This window comes from Phascolarctos cinereus, unplaced genomic scaffold, assembly GCF_003287225.1.
Source record: "Phascolarctos cinereus isolate Bilbo 61053 unplaced genomic scaffold, phaCin_HiC Scaffold_5;HRSCAF=322, whole genome shotgun sequence".
Taxonomy (NCBI): domain Eukaryota; kingdom Metazoa; phylum Chordata; class Mammalia; order Diprotodontia; family Phascolarctidae; genus Phascolarctos; species Phascolarctos cinereus.
The window spans coordinates 215510426-215530348 of NW_027555958.1; the positions used below are offsets into that span (position 1 = coordinate 215510426).

The 19923-nt window shown below is 38.1% G+C and overlaps 1 protein-coding gene across 11 annotated transcripts in view; it reads right to left on the minus strand.

Moving 5' to 3' along the window:
- Window positions 1-19923, minus strand: part of MLIP (muscular LMNA interacting protein) — a 416101-nt gene that overhangs the window by 306830 nt on the left and 89348 nt on the right. The gene's annotated exons all lie outside the window — the stretch shown is intronic.

Here is a 19923-nt window from a genome sequence, read left to right on the forward strand (position 1 = left end):
GTAGCTGGGTGTCTATCTACAGATTCTAAGCACATTTTTAGAGTAGCTTGGGGCACCAGGGAATATAGGGAAGGAGCCTTTAAATGTTTGACACTTCGTTTTTTTTAAAAAAAATTTCTAAAAATAAGAAATGACAGGAAAAACTTTTACCAAACTTCCTGTGGTTGAAATAGCTGGTGCTCCAGGTCACTGCTCATTTGTTCCCTTGACTTGCAACAAAAAGGCTTGGAAAAACATATATATATATAAACTCAAATACTGAAGCTACTCTCCAGTAACATTAAAAAAAAATCCTAGGCAGTAAGCTGAAAAAAGAATGAAATGTCCTAGTTTGCTTATTTGTAAATTTATAGTTAGGGGGAAAAAAATACCCCTACTTGAAAATCAACGAGAAGCCCTTCCTTCTTTGCAGAACTTGGGAACTATAGATGCAGAACCAGGTTGGTGTTCCTGATCAGAGCAAGTATTACATGTAAAGCACTTTGCAAACCTTAAAGTGCTATGTAAATGATTGCTATTATTGGTGGTGGTAGTAGTAGTAGTAGTAGTAGTAGTAGTAGTAGTAGTAGTAGTAGGATAGGTTGCTGAAATGGTTAGTATTGGTACTTGGCTAGCATTGCTGAATACTTTTGGTTTTCATCTTCATTTTAATTTTTTCTTATAAGACTCTGGGAGTAGGACAGAGGGACATATATTGGGAAAGTACAATGTTGTAAGGACAAAAGATACCAATAAATATTTAAAATAAAAAATTAAAACAGATTAAATTAAAAAAGATTCCTCTTTGTTGCACAAGTATGCATGTGTGCACATGCACACACACATGCATGCACACACATGCACACACTTATATGAAGTCCTTACCACGTGCTGGCCCATACACACACATACTCTGCTGATAACTGATGGGGTAAAACAAAAAAAATTCCCTGGAAGACGTTCATCAACAGATAGGATAAAGTCCTCTTCTTTCGGTCACATTTCACTTAAACATCTCTGTAATGTGAGCCTTGAAGTAGAATCAATTCCCTTTCAGCTACAAGCTGCAGAAACCCTCCCTAGTGAGTCAACATCAAAGGTATTATCCATTCATTTGCCAGTTATTCTGTCCTGCTAGTCCTGGTGTCCTTTACAATAAATAGCATTATAGCAGAGTTTAGCTCACCCAGGAGATACACTGCCACTAACTTAAACTTCTTAGGAGTACGAGGTGAGGAGAATATCTACCACATCAAAACCAACCTTGCCATATCAAGCATTTACCAAAAGGTTTTTTTGTTGTTGTTATTGTTATTGGTTTTGGTTTTTGAGCCTGTGGACACATATGATATCAGTATTATGCCTAAATCCAGGTAATGGGTCACCAAGAAATGGGGCTGTAGTTCAGACTTTAAGATTGCCAGAATATTTACAAGACAAGGATGAAGGATAAATGGGGATTTAAATCAGATGAGATGTAAGTGGGGAAGAAGCAGGAAAAGGAAGTAATAGAAAAGGAAAAGAATAAAAGGAAGGAAAGGTAAGAAAACAACATCTCTTACTCTGAGAATGCTTAGGAATTTATTCCAATCCTTAGGATAGAGGGTTCAGGAAATGTCAGAATTAAACTTTCAAAGTAAATTTTAAGATTTGAATCTTCTAAACCACAACACATTGCAATAGTACCAAACTACTTTTCCATTTGTATTTATTTAGAAGGCTCTATTTTTGTCTTTGAGAAGTTCATAGAAAGGCCCACAATTAAACATCTTTTTTTAAAATTCACAGACATTCACCCCATCCTTCAACAGCTTGAACTATTTCTAGTGATCTAAAGTTATAGAATATAGATCAACTTCTGAAGGTATTTCAGTGCTGACATCAGCCCACATCTAACTATTCAACCCCTACCATCTGCTATCATTACAAAGAGCCATTCCAGATGAAACACAACCAATGTATTATCAAGCAAGAAAGTTCCGCAAAGGCAGTAGCCAGTTAACATTAATGTCAAATGGCATGGTATAATAACATGACCATAGGAATTGTACTAACAACACATCAGAACTCACAGTACATCAATCCCAAGAGACCAGCTGCAAACAGAGAGTCCAGGGCCACATGTCAGGCTAACAGATGTCAGAAAAGCAGTAGCTGTCACGACAAGGTCAACGTCAGCCAGCAAGACTCATTGACAAACAGTTGCCTATGTCAGCTCTTGATACTGATGAGCTGCAGAGATGACAATGCATTGTACAAATCATGCCCTCCTTTCTGCCGGCTTCTCCACCAAGTCTAGACTGTAAATAGCAGTGCATCTGTTATTTCAATCCCATCTGAATATATTAACCTATCTCGACCTTAGCAGTGTTCTAATAGAAACTCAGTGACTGCCAATTGAGGGGAACCCTCATTTAAGCCATTTTTTAAAGGGTATCAATCTGACGGGGTTACAAATGTACAATTTCCCTGCATTTCATTCTTAAGAATAGCACAGGAATTGGTGGAAACTGTCAGAAATACAACAATGTTGAGAAATGTGGGAAATTTTCAAATTTATACTAATATTCGCTCAAACGTTCATTTATCCAACTGTGCAAAGCATAGTTGTAGGGCCTGAGGATATAGATAGATACACGTATATGTAATATAAGTAAGCATATTTGTAACATATGTAAATGGTAGGCAACTAGGTGATGCAGTACATAGAGCATCTGGCCTGGAGTCAGAAAGACTCAGCTTCCTGAGTTCAAATCTGGCCTCACTCACTTCCTAGCTGTGTGACCCTGAGCAACATACTTAGACCTGTTTGCCTCAGTTTCCTTATCTGTAAAACTAGATGGAAAAGGAAATGGCAAACCACTCCAGTATCTTTGCCAAGACAACCCCGAATGAGGTCATGAACAGTCAGACACAACTGAAATAACTAAACAACACCAAATATGTAAACACATATATATATGTAAATGTGTATGTTTGAAATTATATGCATGCACACATAAACACTGCCCTCAAGCAGCTAAAGGTGTAGCAAATAGTACTCTAGGCTTAGAGTAAGGAAGACCTGAGTTGAAATATGACTTCAGGCACTAACGCTGTAAGATCTGGGCAAGTCAATTTCCTCAATTGTAAAATAGGAAAAATACTAACATTTGCCCCCCCAGGGTTGTTGTGAGGATCAAAAAAGATAATAGTTGTAGATGCTTGTTTCCTTATTTTCTTGGGGAACTTTGGGACTAATAGGAAGAGGGGTTAATATACACACAGAAAACTAAGACTAAAGGAAGAATGATTGAAGTTCTAAGGATGTATTACTGTAAAGTGCAGTGGTAAAATGGAGGAAGAAGAGGTCACCTTCACATCGGGGTGGAGAGGGAGAGAAAAGGCTTCACAAAAGAATTAGACCCTCAATTAGGACTTCAATCCAGAAAAAAAAAGCTTGTAGTCTCAAAGGCTACAGTTTCAAAAGAAAAGCAATAAAAGAAATCATTGAATCCCACGTGGAAGATTTTGCTTGTTAGTGCATATTTGTCACTAAAAAATTAGCTTGGAGTACTAGTGGATACACCTCACTTAATAGCTATGTGACCCTGTACAAGTCACTTAACTTCATGGGCCTCAGTTTCTTCAGCTATAAAATGAGAGGATTTAATGTGATGACCTCTAAAGTCCTCAGCTCTAAATCTACCATACCATGTCATGGTGATATGTGTATCACATCACCCTTTTAAACTTTAAACTCAGTGAAGCCAGGAACCATCCATTATCTCACCTTAGCAGAGATTTTTATATTCAGTAGTCACTTAATAAATGTTGGTTGAATTAAATATGAGCGCAACAACATCTTATTATTTATGCGGACTTCAGAGCACAAACTTGTTTTTGTTTTTGTTTCAACTTTCCCCTTCACATTTTAGGTTAAGGTTCTAAATTCCTCTATTTCCTGGTTGCCTCCAGAAAAAAAATGATCTTACTCTCATGAATCTTTGTCACATGGAGATGACCCTGAGTCCTCCTAGAGTTTGAAAGGGTTTTGCGTGGTCTTGACTGTAGTCTATGCCTACTGGAAAAGGACCAGCTAGTTAAGTAGAGAGAAGCTCATTGGCAGCAGGTTGGACAGTACGTGCTAATTTTTTTAGCCATGACAACCCAGGAAACAAAACAAAAAAGACAAAATGGCCCCTATTCTTTGTGGGTCCTTCTGCATCTGCAGGCAAAATGGCCAAGTGACAGAAAGGGGGACATTGGTTATTGACTAAAACTATTTTTACTTTCTCTATAAATGGTAATTTAACTGCAGGTGCTTACAATGTGATATCTTTGCCCAATGACCAATGAGACCTCGGGCAATTTACACAATCTTAATGGACCTCAGGTTCCTCATTTGTAAAAAAAAAAAAGGGGGGTGGGCTTTGATGGTTTCTAAGGTCCCTTCCACATAAGACATGACTGGGGGAACTAAGCCACATAAATACTGACAGCATCTCCACAAATGAAACTGGAAGACATAAGGAAGTCACAATTACATGGAAGAATGGTCTACAGGTTTTCTTCAGAGGTTAATAAAGGAGTGGGTAGAGTTTATTTCATTGTGTTTCCCAAAACGAGAAACATCATTTCATGGGCTGCCTTGTCATCCTGTTTGCAGCGTTCATGATTAGTTCGAGCAAAAAGGTCACCGTGAAGAGAATTCTGCTTTATGTGCCAACATCTGTTGCAAAGGATGAAGAAGAAGGATTCTGTAAAGATCCTGACAAGATATGCCTCGTACTAGTGTCTGAGAATGCCGGTAAGAGGAGCACATATGGGCCTGCAAGGAATAAACATCTGCTGATTCGTTCCTGCGCTTTTTTAAGAAGTGTTAGAAGGTTCTATCTTCCCTGGTGTTCTGAGAGAGGTGTGATAGAAACTAGCCTCAGGATTAAGGAAAGAACTGTGGATTGAGCTCAACTGTAGTGTGAGAGGAGTAACAGCGGGGTAATCAAAGTCATTTTGAAGGAGGTAGGGGAATTGGAGAGCTATGCTGTGTGAGGGTAGTAAGTCTAGAGTAGTAAGTCTAAATAGGGGGGTTGGGGTGAGGAGAGAGGGAATCTGTGGAGACTTCATTGGGTAAATCAGAGAAGAAGATTGCAAGTTAAAGTTGGAGTTTATAACCTCTGTGGGTGTTCAGAAACTCAGGATGAGCAGCAGGGGATTTAATTGTGTTCAGGTTCCTAATGTCACCCGTCCCTCAACACAAACACACACACACACACACACACACACACACACACACACACACACACACACACACACACACTTACTTGACTTATCTTAAGATGGCCTTCAAAAGGGAGAGAGTGGGGAGAAGCATCTAAGGGTTGGTAAAGGATACAAGAACACTTAGCATGAGTGGAAAGACTCCAACACCTTCATATTTCATGGCTTCAATACAAAGGTAAGCACAGGAAACAAAAAAGTTGGAAAATATGATTTGGAGATATAGACTAATCAGAAGATTGTTGCCAACCAAATATACACCATTGAGTTAAAGCTTTTGAATAAAGGATTTCAGTGAGGCACCTGGAGTCCTAGAGCCTAGAGCCTGGAGGCTGTGATAAGCCATCTGAGCTGTTCACAAAATCAGGATTGGGACTAAAGTCTAGGAGGTCTGTGGTTGCTGATTCTCAGTCTAAGCCGTTCATGAGCTCAGGCTTGAAAATTCCGGATTTGTGAATATTTAGACTGGCACAGTCAGCATGAGCCATTCACACATTCATGGGGTCCCAGTGGACATGCTAAGATGATTATTTAGTGACCAAGCTTGCTTTATAGTGTTTCAAATAAAATGGGAGAAAATGATTACTCAGGTAGCTAGACAGCACGCATTTCATAATATATGATCTGTCTTTAACATATAAACAATTGTAACAACACATGTTATATATTATAATTTTGTTTCATTATGCAAAGTGCTATTGTTATTGTGTGATGCTTCACTGATACTGTTGCTGATATGTATGCTAATATGCAATATTATGTATGTACTATTGATATATGTGCATGCATTGTATTCCTGCATGTGAATTATATGTTTGGTTACTGTATACAATTCTGCTATATGTGCTATTTGTCACGTATTGCTTGAAAAATATATTCTTGGTCATACACATAATATCATCATATTATGGGATGACAGTATATGTCGTCAGTATGTCTGATGTGCTTGTTACATGAAATATGGTTAGCTTCACGCAATTCTAATGTGAATGTCATCCATTAGACTCTTGCTTCTAATGTGAATGTCATGCATTAGACTCTTGCATATGTATGAGACTCTATCAATAGCTATACTCATTTCATAACATGTTAAGTTCTATACACTCTTCTGTATATTCACAAGTCTCTCAGTAGGCCACATATAATTTATAGAGATGGCAAATTCTTTCCCCAACAAGAGACGTATGTAGTTTGGCCCCAAGTTTGTGGCTAACCACATGGACTTGTAAAAGGCAGGAATTAGGAACAAAGAGTCAAGGTAAATGATAGTGCCTCCAAGTAGCTCCACCTAGGGGGCATTGTTCTGCCTCCCCAGCCCCCCAGTTCATTTAAAACCCATAATCATGGGCTTTAAAAAAAACATAGGAAATGAGGTGGGGATGGGTTCAGACCCAGGTAGTCTTTGGTAGTTTGTTAAATAGGCAGCATTCCCTGAAATGATTCCAAAGGGGTCTAGTTTGCAATTAAAAATTATTGGAAGTTACAAAGATTTTCTAACTTTAAGTCAAATAGAAGCTTACTACACTGACCTTGCCTTTGGTGAGTAGAAAGAAGGTCAAAAAATGGGTTTAATACCTGCAGATTCTACTGAATTGACTGCCTGGTTTGTGTTCCAAAAGAGAGCCTGAAGGTGAGAGCTCTCCTTCTAAAGAGGAAAAGATTATCACAGCCAAAGACTGAAAACAGATTCTTTTCACAGGGTAAAAGGCAGCAAAGGGTATATAAAGGATCAGCATTCCTGAAAAACCTAAAGCTTAAGTTTTTAGGATCTAAGGTAAAAGACAAAGAATAAAATCAACTCTTCCTCTATGGCAAGGTTTCTTAACCTGGGGTTGGTGAACTTATTTTTTTAATAACTATATTTCAATGTAATTGGTTTCCTTCATAATCTTACATATTTTATTCTATACATTTAAGAACATTATTATGAAAGAGGGGTCCATAATATCCAACATATTGCCAAAGGGGAACATGACTTGAAAAAAGCTAAGATCACCTACTATTTAAGGAAAAGGTAATATGCCAGGTGAGTGCTCCAGGTAAAGTGAGAAGTTAGAAGTAGAAAGAAGCACTACAAGCAAGTGCCCAGTAGAATATGTCAATAACCATGCAAGACAATTACATATCAGTACTTGGAAGAGACTATAGTACGTGCATTGCCAGACATATACCAAAAATGACACGCATTTGAGACCAGTGGAGAATAAGACCAGATGGAACAGTGGAGTCACATCAACAGAAAACATTAGCACCCCTCTAGCTCACAGTAGCCATATCTGTGCTCATGCCCTCACTACACGTGGTCTCAATTGACATTTTTTATGTGGAACTCCACTCATGTTCTCCAAGTGAATCTTACCACAGATGATGTGAGAAACTATGTTCTAAGTTTATGGAAGAAATATCCTATTGCTTCTTTTCTTATGATAAAACTGATTGAATGCCTTTGCTACAAATCAGTTGTGTCCTCTGGTTGACTGGTAAATGGAAACACATTGAATTGGGGCTCATAAACTGTGGTGCTTTTTAGCAAGTGTACACACACACATAGTTCCTTGGACATGGGTTAGCTTGTCTTGGTGGGAACCCACCAGCAAATTGGGGATGTCCCCAATTTCTATAGTATTAAAGTAGTTAAAGAGGTCAAAAGCATATAGACCACTGAGAATGTTCATATTAATATATCATCAATACTTTTTTTTCAAATAGAAGATGTGAAATATGGCAAATATTATATATACACATAAACAATTTTTTTTCTTTTTAACATAAAATATTGGATGTTTTAACATATAATTGGGGGAAATATTTTTTTAATATTGGTTAATAACATAAAAGTCATTTCTGAATCAATGGTCTTAGTGTAGTCAGATCATACATTAAAATGATACATGAGTATTGGTTCAATGCACAGAGGCTGAGAACTATAATAGACAAAATTAAGAGATTAAAGTCAGGAAGACGGGTTCAAATATTGTCTCGATCCATACTAGCTGTGAGATCTTGGGCAAGTTGCTTGATTTCCTTGCCCAGTTTCTTCATCTGTAAATTAAGGGATATGAGTGTAGCCTCAATCTCTAAGGTCCTTTCAGACCCTAAAATTATTACACTATTATAATCCACTGCTTATCAAAGTCATTGTTGTTCAGTCATTTTTCAGTCATATCTTCCTCTTTGTGACCCCATTTAGAGTTTTCTTGGCTAAAATACTAGAGTAGTTTGCCATTTCCTTCTCCAGTTCATTTTACAGATGAGGAAACTAAGGCAAACAGGGTTAAGTGCCTTGCTTAGAGTCACATAGCTAGGAAATATCTGAAATCAGATTCGAACTCAGAAAGATAAGTCTTCCTGAATCCAGGCCTAATGCTCTATCCATGGCACCACTTAGATGCTCTTGCTTATCAATATCAAATGGCAAAGCACACTATCAATAACAAAACAACAGCAAGTTACAAAATAGACATGTATGCATGAGGGTATATTGCACAGAATCCAAGTAGAAGATGGATTCCCTATAAATGGTGAGGTCATCTCGAAGGTCCTGGATGATATTGCTCTGCTTGTACCAAGTGCTAGAATATATAAGATCTAAGGCCTCTACCTATGATTTCATTAGAATGGGAACTCCCAGGTGAGGAAACTCTCTTCCAGGAAGCAGTATGAGGACGATATTAAGGCAATGTATAATTGGAAAGGGAAGTCGGTCAATTATGTTTAAGAAGAGCAAGGATAATAGACATAGTCCAAGTAATGCACTAGAGCCAGCAAAAAAGTAAAAGACCTGAAGGAAGGTCCCCAGGATACTGGGGAAGCTTTGTAAGAGATTTATGGAAGGATCTGGTCAAGAGGCATAAAGAATAAGGCACTCCCATCACCTCTCACCTGGTCTACTGTGATAGACTCTGATTTGGTCTTCCTATCTGCATTCTCTTTCTTCTTCAAGCCATGCTCTACCCAGCTGCCAAAGCACAGGTTGGGACCATGTCATTATCTTGCTTAGGGATCTGCAATGACTTCCATTTTTGATTCTCCAGGCTCAAATACCAACTCCTGCATTTGGTCTTTAAATTTCTTCATTTTATGACTCCGTCCTGCCTGACTATGTTTATATCACTTTATTCTCTTACACACTCGACGTTCCAGCCAAACTAATCAACCTAGCTATCCAACCCACATGACATTCCATTTCCTCTCATCATGCTTTTTCATAGGCTCTCACTCAGGTGTGGAACTCAATTCCTCCTCACCTCCACCTGTAATACCCAGCCTGCTTCAAAGTCCAGACAAAGTGTGACCTTCTTCAGGAGACCTTTCCTAACTGCCCAGCTGCTACTGCCTCCACCCTACCAGATATCATCCTGTACTTACCTTACATAATTATGATATAAGTATGGTATAAGCATACACAACATACTGATACATGCACATGTTAATCCTGCCTCGTGGACTTGCTAGCTATGTGACCCTGGACAAGTCAAGTAATATCAGCCAGTCTCAATTTCCTCATCTGTAAAATGGAGATAATAATAACACCTACCTCACAGGGTTATTGTGAGGATCAAATGAGATGATATGCAAAACACTTTGCAAACCTTAAAGTGATATAAAAATACTAGTTCTTATTATTGTATTGTTTTTGTTACTCCATTACCACCTCCAACTCCCCAAGAATGAAAGCTTCTTGAAAGCAAGGAATCATTTGTCTTTATCTTTTGTTTCTCCAGTATCTCACATAGTGTCTGGTACGCAGCAGGCTTCTGACAAATATTTTGACTGATTGATCAATTACACTGGTAGAAAGAGCACTCATGGGATCATGGATCCATTAGGGACTTTAAAGTCTTTTGTTTGTGACTCTAAAGTGCTTGGGCAGGGCTACAAGACCCCACCTCTGGAAAAATACAGGAAAATGCCAAACTCCCATGAGATGTAGATGAATTCTAGGGTTCCTTTCCCCATTACAGTTGAAGGAAACCTCATGTCAGAAAAATAGTCCAGAGAAACTGGAAAGCAGAAGAGAATACATGGGAACCACACATCACATATTTAGAGGTAGAGATTCCTAACCTGGATGGAGCCCATGAACTTGGTTTGGGGGTTGTTGTTGTCATTGTTGGTGTTAAGTTGTTGGGTTTTTATACCTGTATTTCAATGTATTTCAATTTCCCTTCCTTCGTATTTTATTTTATGCATTAAAATATTACTGAGAAAGGATCTACTGATTTCACCAGAATGCCTAAGAGGTCCAAGGTCCTCGATTAAGAGTACCTACGTTAGACATTTTTTTGAGACAGCTCTGTGGGTCCTGGGGAGTGTCAACCTACTCCCTCATGATTCCAATCACTAACTCTGTAATTTTCTAAAGCAAAAAAGCTTTCCCTGGCCACTACTCACATATGTGTGTGTGAGTATGTGTGTGTTTATGCGTGTACATGTGTATGTGTATATATGTATGTGCATGCATATGTGTATACACATACACACACGAATATACATGCGTGTGTGTGCATGTCTACATATGTGCATACATATATACTCTCATATATAATTTTTATATATACGTGTGTATGTATATATTCTCCCAATTAGAATATACACTCCTTGAGGGAAGGGACAATCTTTGATTTTATATGTGTATCCTGAGAGCTTAGTATAGTACTTAGCATATAGTAGACATTTAATAAGTCCTTTTTCATTCATTCATTGATCCAACTGAGTCTGAGACAGAGGTTGTAGCTGTGTGCCCAAAGGATTGAGGCTCCTTGGTTTCTACTCTCCCTTCTTCCCTGAGTGTGTAATGTCTGTATTGGTCTGTATTCAGATTATTATGCCACTCCAAAAAAAAAAAGTCAGGATCACTCAGCTATTAAATAACATTAACTATTTTTGTAACACCTTGAAGTTTGAAAAAAATTTTTAACAGTGAAGTGGATAGAGTAACTAGTCAATATGACCCAAGTTCAAATTCCACCTTCTCTTCAATGCTTATCAGTTGGGTGACCCTTGACAAGTTAGTCAATTCTCTGGATTTCAGTTTCCTCAGCTAAAAAGTAAAGATGATAATAATATCTTAATACCTACCTCAGAAGGATATTGAGAGGCCCAAATGACCTAACATAATTACAGCTAACATTTACATAGGGCTTTTAAGTTCGCAAAGTGCTTTACATAAATTATTTCATTTGATTCCCACAACAACTCTGTGAGGAAGGTGTTATTATTTCCACTTTATAGATGAAGAAATGGGCTGATGAAGGTTAAATGACCTGTGCAGACTCACACAGTAATTGCTCAAATTGTACAGGACTTCCTGACTCCAAATAGCTCTATTCACTATATTACGTAAAGGTCTCTGCAAACTTTAAGATGTTGCACAAATAGTTATTATTAATATTTCACAGCTGAGGCACAGTCCACATCAGAATAGTAAAAATGAGTGATGGTAAAGTCATGATCTAGAATTACCCATCTGAGGGTGCTGGCTTAGCTTATCTTCTCCCTCCTCCATGATCCAAGAATGGAATGCCTGGTAGTAGACACTAGGATCTCCTATCTTGAAACTCAGATGGTGCATTATACTAACAACCAAGAGGATGATGGATTGGGGTGGGAGGGATGTCTTCTTTATATGTAAATTTTACTCTAGTTGTTGATGTAATCATAAGACTGAATTCTAGAGAACAGGTTGAGAAAAAGGAATGGAAGGCATGTTGAACACAAAATACCTATCTTGGAGTCATAAGACCTGAGATTAAATCTTAGCTCTAACACTGCCTATGGGACATTAGACTTCTCAGGGCCTCAGTTTCCTCATAAAGCAGTTGCACTAGATAACTTCTAAATTCCCTTCCAGATCTGATCCTACAATCTTTCTTTCCAATAGATTTGACCAGAGTATCTTGCCCTATTTCTGATTCCTCAGATGGGGGAGGGAGGTGCTGACAAGAAAGGGGCTTGCCATAGCTCTGGATCTTTCCTTCTGATGCAGGAGACCTAACTAATAAGAAAGAGCTCTGAAAATCCCAGCACAATTCCTAGTAAAACTCAGGAAAAATAAACAAAACTAGTTACAAAATTTTGACCAAATTGGATGAGAAATCTACTCAGGTTGTAATTCTGATTTTTTCTATTAAATTGCTCAATGAAAATAATGACTGTCTGGACCATAACTAAGTAGAATATATGTTTGTCCATCACATGATATTCCTCAATAATAATTTAAATAATTTGACCATAGTGCTTTCTGAATATAGGCATATATACACATATGTGTATATATGCAGTATGTGTATATATTTATTATGTTGTTGAGTCATTTTTCAGTTGTGCCTGACTCTTCATGACCCCATTTGGAGTTTTCTTAGCAGAGATACTGGAATAGTTTGCTATTTCCTTCTCCAGCTCATTTTAGAGGGAGAAAACTGAGGCAAACAGGATTAATTGACTCACCCAGGGTCACACAGCTAGTAAGTGTCTGAGGCCAAATTTGAACTCAGGAAGATGAGTCTTCCCGACCACAGGACTAGCATTCTATCCACTGTGCCACCCACCTGACATATATGTATTATGTACATGTGTGTATAGATATACGCATTCTAAGTGGTATAATGTGGGAAAGTGCCTTTTTTGTGATTTGTCCATTTACTTTTTTCATAAGTTTTATTATTTATTTTGACCTTAAACACAAAATGAGAAAAGAAAAAAAATATTGCCATGTACACAGGAGAACATAAGAAAGGATTCAATATAAAACAATGAATTTCCATTTCAAGAAAACCTATATAATAAATACTACATGTTGTTTTCAAAGCTGCCCGGTTTTTCTTTGCTTCCTGGTAGGGTTTCTTTTGTTCTTTGTTGTACACTTTTTACTTTATTTCCCCTCACCCCCGTCTTAAAGACTGCCTCAATTAAGTATGAAGATACAGATAGATATACACACACATATAGATATCTATAAACATATGTAAATGTATGCACTCATACACATATATGTAAGACCATGCTATGCTTATTTCTACTTGTCATCTATTTCTCTGTAGGTGGATAGCATCTTCCTTCATAAGTCCAAGTTTTCTCATTTTTCTAAATCAACCAGCTCATCATTTTCTATACCACAGTGATATTCCAACCTAATGACATCTATCTGAGAGATTATCTATGAATGTTTTTTTTCCTGATTTTCTGTGTTCCTTCTAGTCTTGGCTGCATAAGTTTTATTTACATGAGAAAATTTTAATTTAAAATAATCAAAATTATCTATTGTATACTTCAACAATGCTCTCATCTTATACTATAGTTTAAGGTCTGATACTGTTGAATATGCTTCTTTTACATCTTTTTCCCCTGGTTTCTTTGAAGTCCCTGACCATTAGTTCTTCCAAATGAACTTTGTTACTATTTTTTTTTCTGGCTCAGTAGGATTTTATGTTTAGTAATTTATTTGGAATGGCATTGAACAAATGGATTAGTTAGGTAGAAGTGTCATTTTTTAAAAAATTATATTGGGAGGGCAGAGCCAAGATGGCGGAGTGAAAGCAGCAACTTGCTTGAGCTCTCCCCCAAACCCCTCCAAATATCTATAAAAAATGGCTCTAAGCAAATTCTAAGGCAGCAGAACCCACAAAAAGACAGAGTGAAAAAAATTTCCAGCCCAAGACAACCTGGATGATTGATCAGAAAGGTATATCGCGCCAGGCTGGGAGCTCAGCTCAGCAGGGTGTGGGCGCACTGGCCGCAGCAAACCTGGAGCAGGCCTCAGAGGACTGAATCGCAAGCAGCTGTGGCGGTTTCCAGACTCTTCAATCCAGGAATGCCAAAGACAACTTAGAAGGTCAGTAGGAAAAGTCTGTTTCTGCGGTGAGAGAGGAGCTAGGTCTCAGAGCCAGTTCCAGAGCACAGAGCACCCCGCGGGCTCCTGGGTGGTGGGTGTGCCCTGAGCTTCTGACCCACAGACTGAGGGGGAATCAGGTGGCTGATCAGAGGGGGGATTGCAGGCATCTCTTTGCCAGTGCTGAGGCAAGAATCTTTTGCTTTGTCCGTGCTTGGGTCACTGATCTGGGTCACAGTTCTGGGTGGCGGTCCTGGGGCAAGGAGCAACTCTGGCTTGGTAGAGCTTGTAGTCGCTGTGGAGAGGAAATCTTCCTCACAGTTCCAAGACAGAAAAGACTGCTTGTGGTCACTCATAGCCCAGGAAAGGAGTAAACACCTCGCCCCTTATCATACCACCTTGTGAGAACTGAAAATTTACAGGTCCCTAGAAGTATTTCTGAAAACAGTCTAACAAACCCCCGAAGCTTGGGATAATACATTCTCCACATTAGAAGCAGACTCTTACCTTAACAAAGAGTTTAAAACTCAAGTAATTGGCTGAGATCATGAGCAAACCTTGCAAAAATAGTCAGACTATATTATCTCACTTTGGTGACAAAAAAGATCAAAACATACAACCAGAAGAAGACAACAAAGTCAAAGCTCCTACATCCTAAGCCTCCAAGAAAAATATGAATCAGTCCCAGGCCTTGGAAGAGCTCAAAAGGGATTTTGAGAAGCAAGTAAGAGAAGTAGAGGAAAACCTGGGAAGAGAAATGAGAGTGATACAAGAAAACCACGAAAAACAAGTCAACAGCTTGCTAAAGGACACCCAAAAAAATACTGAAGAAAAGAACACCTTAAAAAATAGCCTAACCCAAATGGCAAAAGAGGTCCAAAAAGCCAATGAGGAGAAGAATGCCCTAAAAAGAAAAATTGACCTAATGGAAAAGGAAGTCCAAAAGATTACTGAAGAAAATGTTTCCTTAAAAATTAGAATAGAGCAATTGGAGGCTAGTGACTTTATGAGAAATCAAGTCACTGTAAAACAAATCCAAAGGAATGAAAAAATGGAAAAACAACTGACCTGGAAAATAGATCCAGGAGAGAGAATTTAAAAATCATTGGACTAGGGGGCAGCTAGGTGGCACAGTGGATAGAGCACCGGCCCTGGATTCAGGAGGACCTGAGTTCAAATCTCGCCTCAGATACATAGCACTTAACTAGCTATGTGACCCTGGGCAAGTCACTTAACCCCATTGCCTAAACAAAAAAAAATTATTGGACTATCTGAAAGCCATGATCAATAAAAGAGCCTAGACATCATCTCTCAAGAAATTATTAAGGAAAACTGCCCTGATATTTTAGAACCAGAGAGCAAAACACAAATTGAAAGAATCCACCAATCTCCTCCTGAAAGAGATCCCCAAAGAAAAACTCCTAGGAATATTGTAGCCAAATTCCAGAGTGCCCAGATCAAGGAGAAAATATTACAAGCTGCCAGAAAGAAACAATTCAAGTACTGTGGAAACGCAATCAGGATAATACAAGATTTAGCAGCTCCTTAATTAAAGGACCGCAGGGCATGGAATATAATATTCTGGAGGGCAAAGTACATAGGATTACAACTAAGAATCACCTACCCAGCAAAACTGAGTATAATCCTTCAGGGAAAAAATGGTCATTCAGTGAAATAGAGGACTTTCAATCATTCTTGATGAAAAGACCAGAGCTGAATAGAAAATTGGAATTTCAAATACAAGACTCAAGTGGAACATGAAGAGGTAAACAGGAAAGAGAAATCATAAGAGACTTATTAAGGTTGAACTGTTTACATTCCTGCATGGAAAGATGGTATTTATAACTCATGAGACCTTTGTCAGTATTAGGGTAGTTGGAGGAAAAAAATTATATGTATGTATAGGTAGATAGATAGATAGATAGATAGATAGATAGATAGATAGATAGATAGATAGATAGATAGATAGATAGACAGATAGCGGGTACACAGGGTGAGTTGAAGATTAAGGGTTGATATCTGGAGAATAAAATTAAGGGATGAGAGAGGATTATATTTGGAGAAGAAGAAAGGGAGAGGTAGAATGGGGTAAATTATCTCACAAAAAAAAACAGAAAAGAAAATGTTCTTACAGTGGAGGGGAAATGGGGGAAGGTGAGAGGAAATGAGTGAATCTTATTCTCATAGGATTTGGCTTTAGGAGGGAATAACATACACATTCAATTGGGTAAGGAAATCTGTCTTATCCTATGGGAAAATAGGGGTAGAAGGGGACAAGAGAGCAGGGGGATGATAGAGAGGAGGGCAGATCGGGAAAGGGGGTAATCAGAAGCAAATGCTTCTGAAGAGGGACAGAGTCAAAAGAAAGAATAGAATAAATGGGAGGGCAGGATAGGATTAAGGGGAATAGAGTTAGTTTTTCACAACATGTCTACTATGGAAGTGTTTTGCATAACTGAACATGTATAACCTATATTGAGTTGCTTGCCTTTTCAATGAGGGAGGAAGGGAGAAGAATTGAAACCTAAAGTTTTAAAAACATAAGTTTAAAAAAAATGCTTTCACAGCTACTGGGAAATAAGAAATACAGGAAATGGGGTACAGAACTCTGTCCTGCCCTACAGGAAAATAGAAGGGGAAGGGGTGAAGAGAAGGGGGGAAGAGATAGAAGAGAGGACAGACTAGGGGAAGGGATATTCAGAATGCATGCCATCTTGGGTTGGGGGCAGGGGTGAGATGGGGTGAAAATTTGGAACTCAAAATCTTGTGGAAGTAAATATTGAAAACTGAAAATAAATAAATTTATATTTAAAAAAAATAAAAACAAACAAAAAATTATATTGGCTTTACCTAACCATGAACAATAAATATTACTTCAATTATTTAGATCTGACTTTATTTGTATAAAAAGTGTTTTATATTTATGTTCATGTAGTTCCTGTGTCTGTTTGGAAGGTATATTCTCAGGTATTTTAAACTGTCTAGTTATTTTAAATAGTTTAAAACAATATTAAATAATATTTCTGACACATAGTGTAATTTCCCTATTTTTCTCTTTTGATTAAATCTATTTTAGCTTTAACTTTGTCTGAGATCATGGTTACTGCCCCTGCTTTTTTTATATAATAAATTCTACTCCTGATTTTTGTTTTACTTTTGTGTATATCTTTCATTTTTATGTTTTCTGAAAGCAACGTACTATTGAATTCAAAATTTTAATCTGCTATCAGTTTCTATTTTATAGGTAAATTCATCCCATTCACATTTTAAGCTATAATTACTTGTGTATTTTCCATTTTCCTATTTTTCCTCACTATCCTTCTCACCCTATTCCTAGCCCTCCTTACTCCTTGCTGTTACTTAACCTACCCAGCCTTCAAAGAGTCCCTCCCTTTTCTTCTTCCCCTGCCCTATCCCCTTGTCTTCTTACTTCTTTTTGTATTTAAAAGACTTTCATTCTTTTCTAGATATATATGTTGTTCTTTCTTTAACACATTCGAAATGAGATTAAGGTTCCATCACAACCCACTGTCTCAGCTTCTGGCTTCTGTATCAATTTTTCCTTTTATGCCTCATTTGTATGAGATAATTACTCCTTTTTATCTCTCCTTACACAGTTTTATTTTTTAGAATCACCTCAACATACACAGCTCAGCCCAATACTTTTTTCAAACAACCCAAATAATGATGACAGTCATAAGAGCACTGATAATATTTTCACATATAAATAAACAATTTGACCTCACTGAATCCCTTATAATTGGTCTTTAATGTTTACCTTATATTTCTCCTGGATGTTATATGTCAAATTTTCCCTTAAGTTCTGCTGTTTTTGTTACAAGTGTCAGTTTATTAAATGTCCATATTTTTTTCATTCAGGGCCATAGTTAAATTTGCTGGGTAAACTACCCTTAGTTGTAACCCCAGCTCTTTTGCTTTATGAGATATAGTATTCCAAGAGCTTTGGTCCTTCAACATAGCAGTTGCTAGGTCTTGTGTAATCCTTATTTTTAAGGATATATTCTAAGGATAAATATCCATGATGTTTAAATTGTTTTTTTTCTTGTTGCTGCCAATATTTTCTCCTTAACCTGGGAGCTTTGAAATTTGGCTATGATGTTCCCATAAGTTTTCCTCCTGGGATCTCTTTCAGGTGGTGATTGGTGGATTTTTTTTTCTATTTCTACTTTGTCTTCTTATTCTAGAACTTTAGGGCAATTTTCCCTGATAATTTCTTGTAATTTTGTATCAAGATTTTTTTGTCATAATTTTCATGTAGTCCAACTAATCTTATATTATTTCTCCTTGTCTGTTGTTTTTCTGATGAGAGGTTTCATATTCTCTTCTGTTTTTCATTTTTTTGATTTTGTCTTATTATTTCTTGGTGTCTTAGAATGTCGTTAGCTTCCTTTCGCTCAATTCTAGTTTTCAAGGAATTGTTTTCTTCCTTAACTTTTTGATTCTCTGTTTCAAGTTGGCTGACTTTCTTTCCATAGTTTTCTTGATTTGTAGTCCCGAGGTATGTTATTTTCTGAGGTCTGTCCCAGGGCTTAACCTTGAGCACTCCTTTCCACTCTTAAGCCATGGCTAGGGTCCCTAGCCACTCTGTCCTACAGTCCCTCTGCTGGCTGCAAACTACAGCTATCCTGTCTGCTCTCTGCTCTGCTGCAAGTGTGCACAGCCAAGAGAATTCCCACCCCTCCACTACTGGATTCAGCAGATGTGTGCTAGTTCCTTCTCTCCACAGCTACAGCCTGGTAAGCGTCTGGTCAGCACAGCTGTGTTTGGCATCCCTCAACAATGGAAGGTCCTTCAGTTTTCTCCCACTCAGTCTGAGGGCTGTCCATGAGATGACAGTTTCTAAGGCCAAGGCTGCCTCCCAACCCAGCTGCCCCCAGGGCTTGTTTTTGGTTGATTCTGCAGAATCAGCCTGGAGGTGTTTGCACTTCATTCAAGCTGAACCTCCACCCTTGGAGGTCTGATCTTTCCTGGGGTCTTCTCAAGTTGTCTTAGAAGAACAACTGCTTAACCCTAACTTTATTTTTTTTAGGCAATTGAGGTTAAGTGACTTGCTCAGGGTCACACAGCTAATAAGTGTCAAGTGTTTGGTCTGAGGCCAGATTTGAACTCAAGTCCTCCTGATTTCAGGGCCAGTCCTCTATCCACTGCACCACCTAGCTGCCCCTTGACTCTAACTTTTATTTATTTCAGCTGCTCTACATTTGCTCAGAGGTGATGTTCTGTCTTTAATTTGTGGAGGAAATTTGGAGAGCTAAAAGTTTTCTGACCTACTCCTCCATCTTCCCAGAATCCTCTCCCATCCATTTACTTTTTAGAACACTTGTTGACTTGTAACCTTGTGTAGCTAAGTGAATAAAGCTCCAGGCCCTGAAGTCAAGAAGGCTGAGTTCAGATCTAGCCTCTGACACTTTGACTAGCTGGGCAAGTCACTTTTGCCTCAGTTTCTTCACCTATAAAATGAGGATAATAACAGCACCTACCTCCCAGACTTCTTGTGAGGATCAAATAAGATTAATATTTGTAAAGTGCTTATAATAATGCCTGGCACATAGTAGGCACAATATAAATGTTAGATGATGATGATGATGATGATGATGATGATGATGATGATGATGATTGTACTAGACTTTATAGATGGTGGTCCTCATTGAGGGGTTGACAAATACCGTGGCCCATTATTTGGGAAATCTCAGAAAAGTTGATTCTTCAATGTGGATTTATTTTTGGCCACCACCTTTTCCTGTCGATGAACATTGCCCCTAGCTAATTGTGTCTGAGGCTCAATAGACCCCATTGAAAGTAGCCAGGGAAAGTTTTAAGTAGAGTTCCAGAGA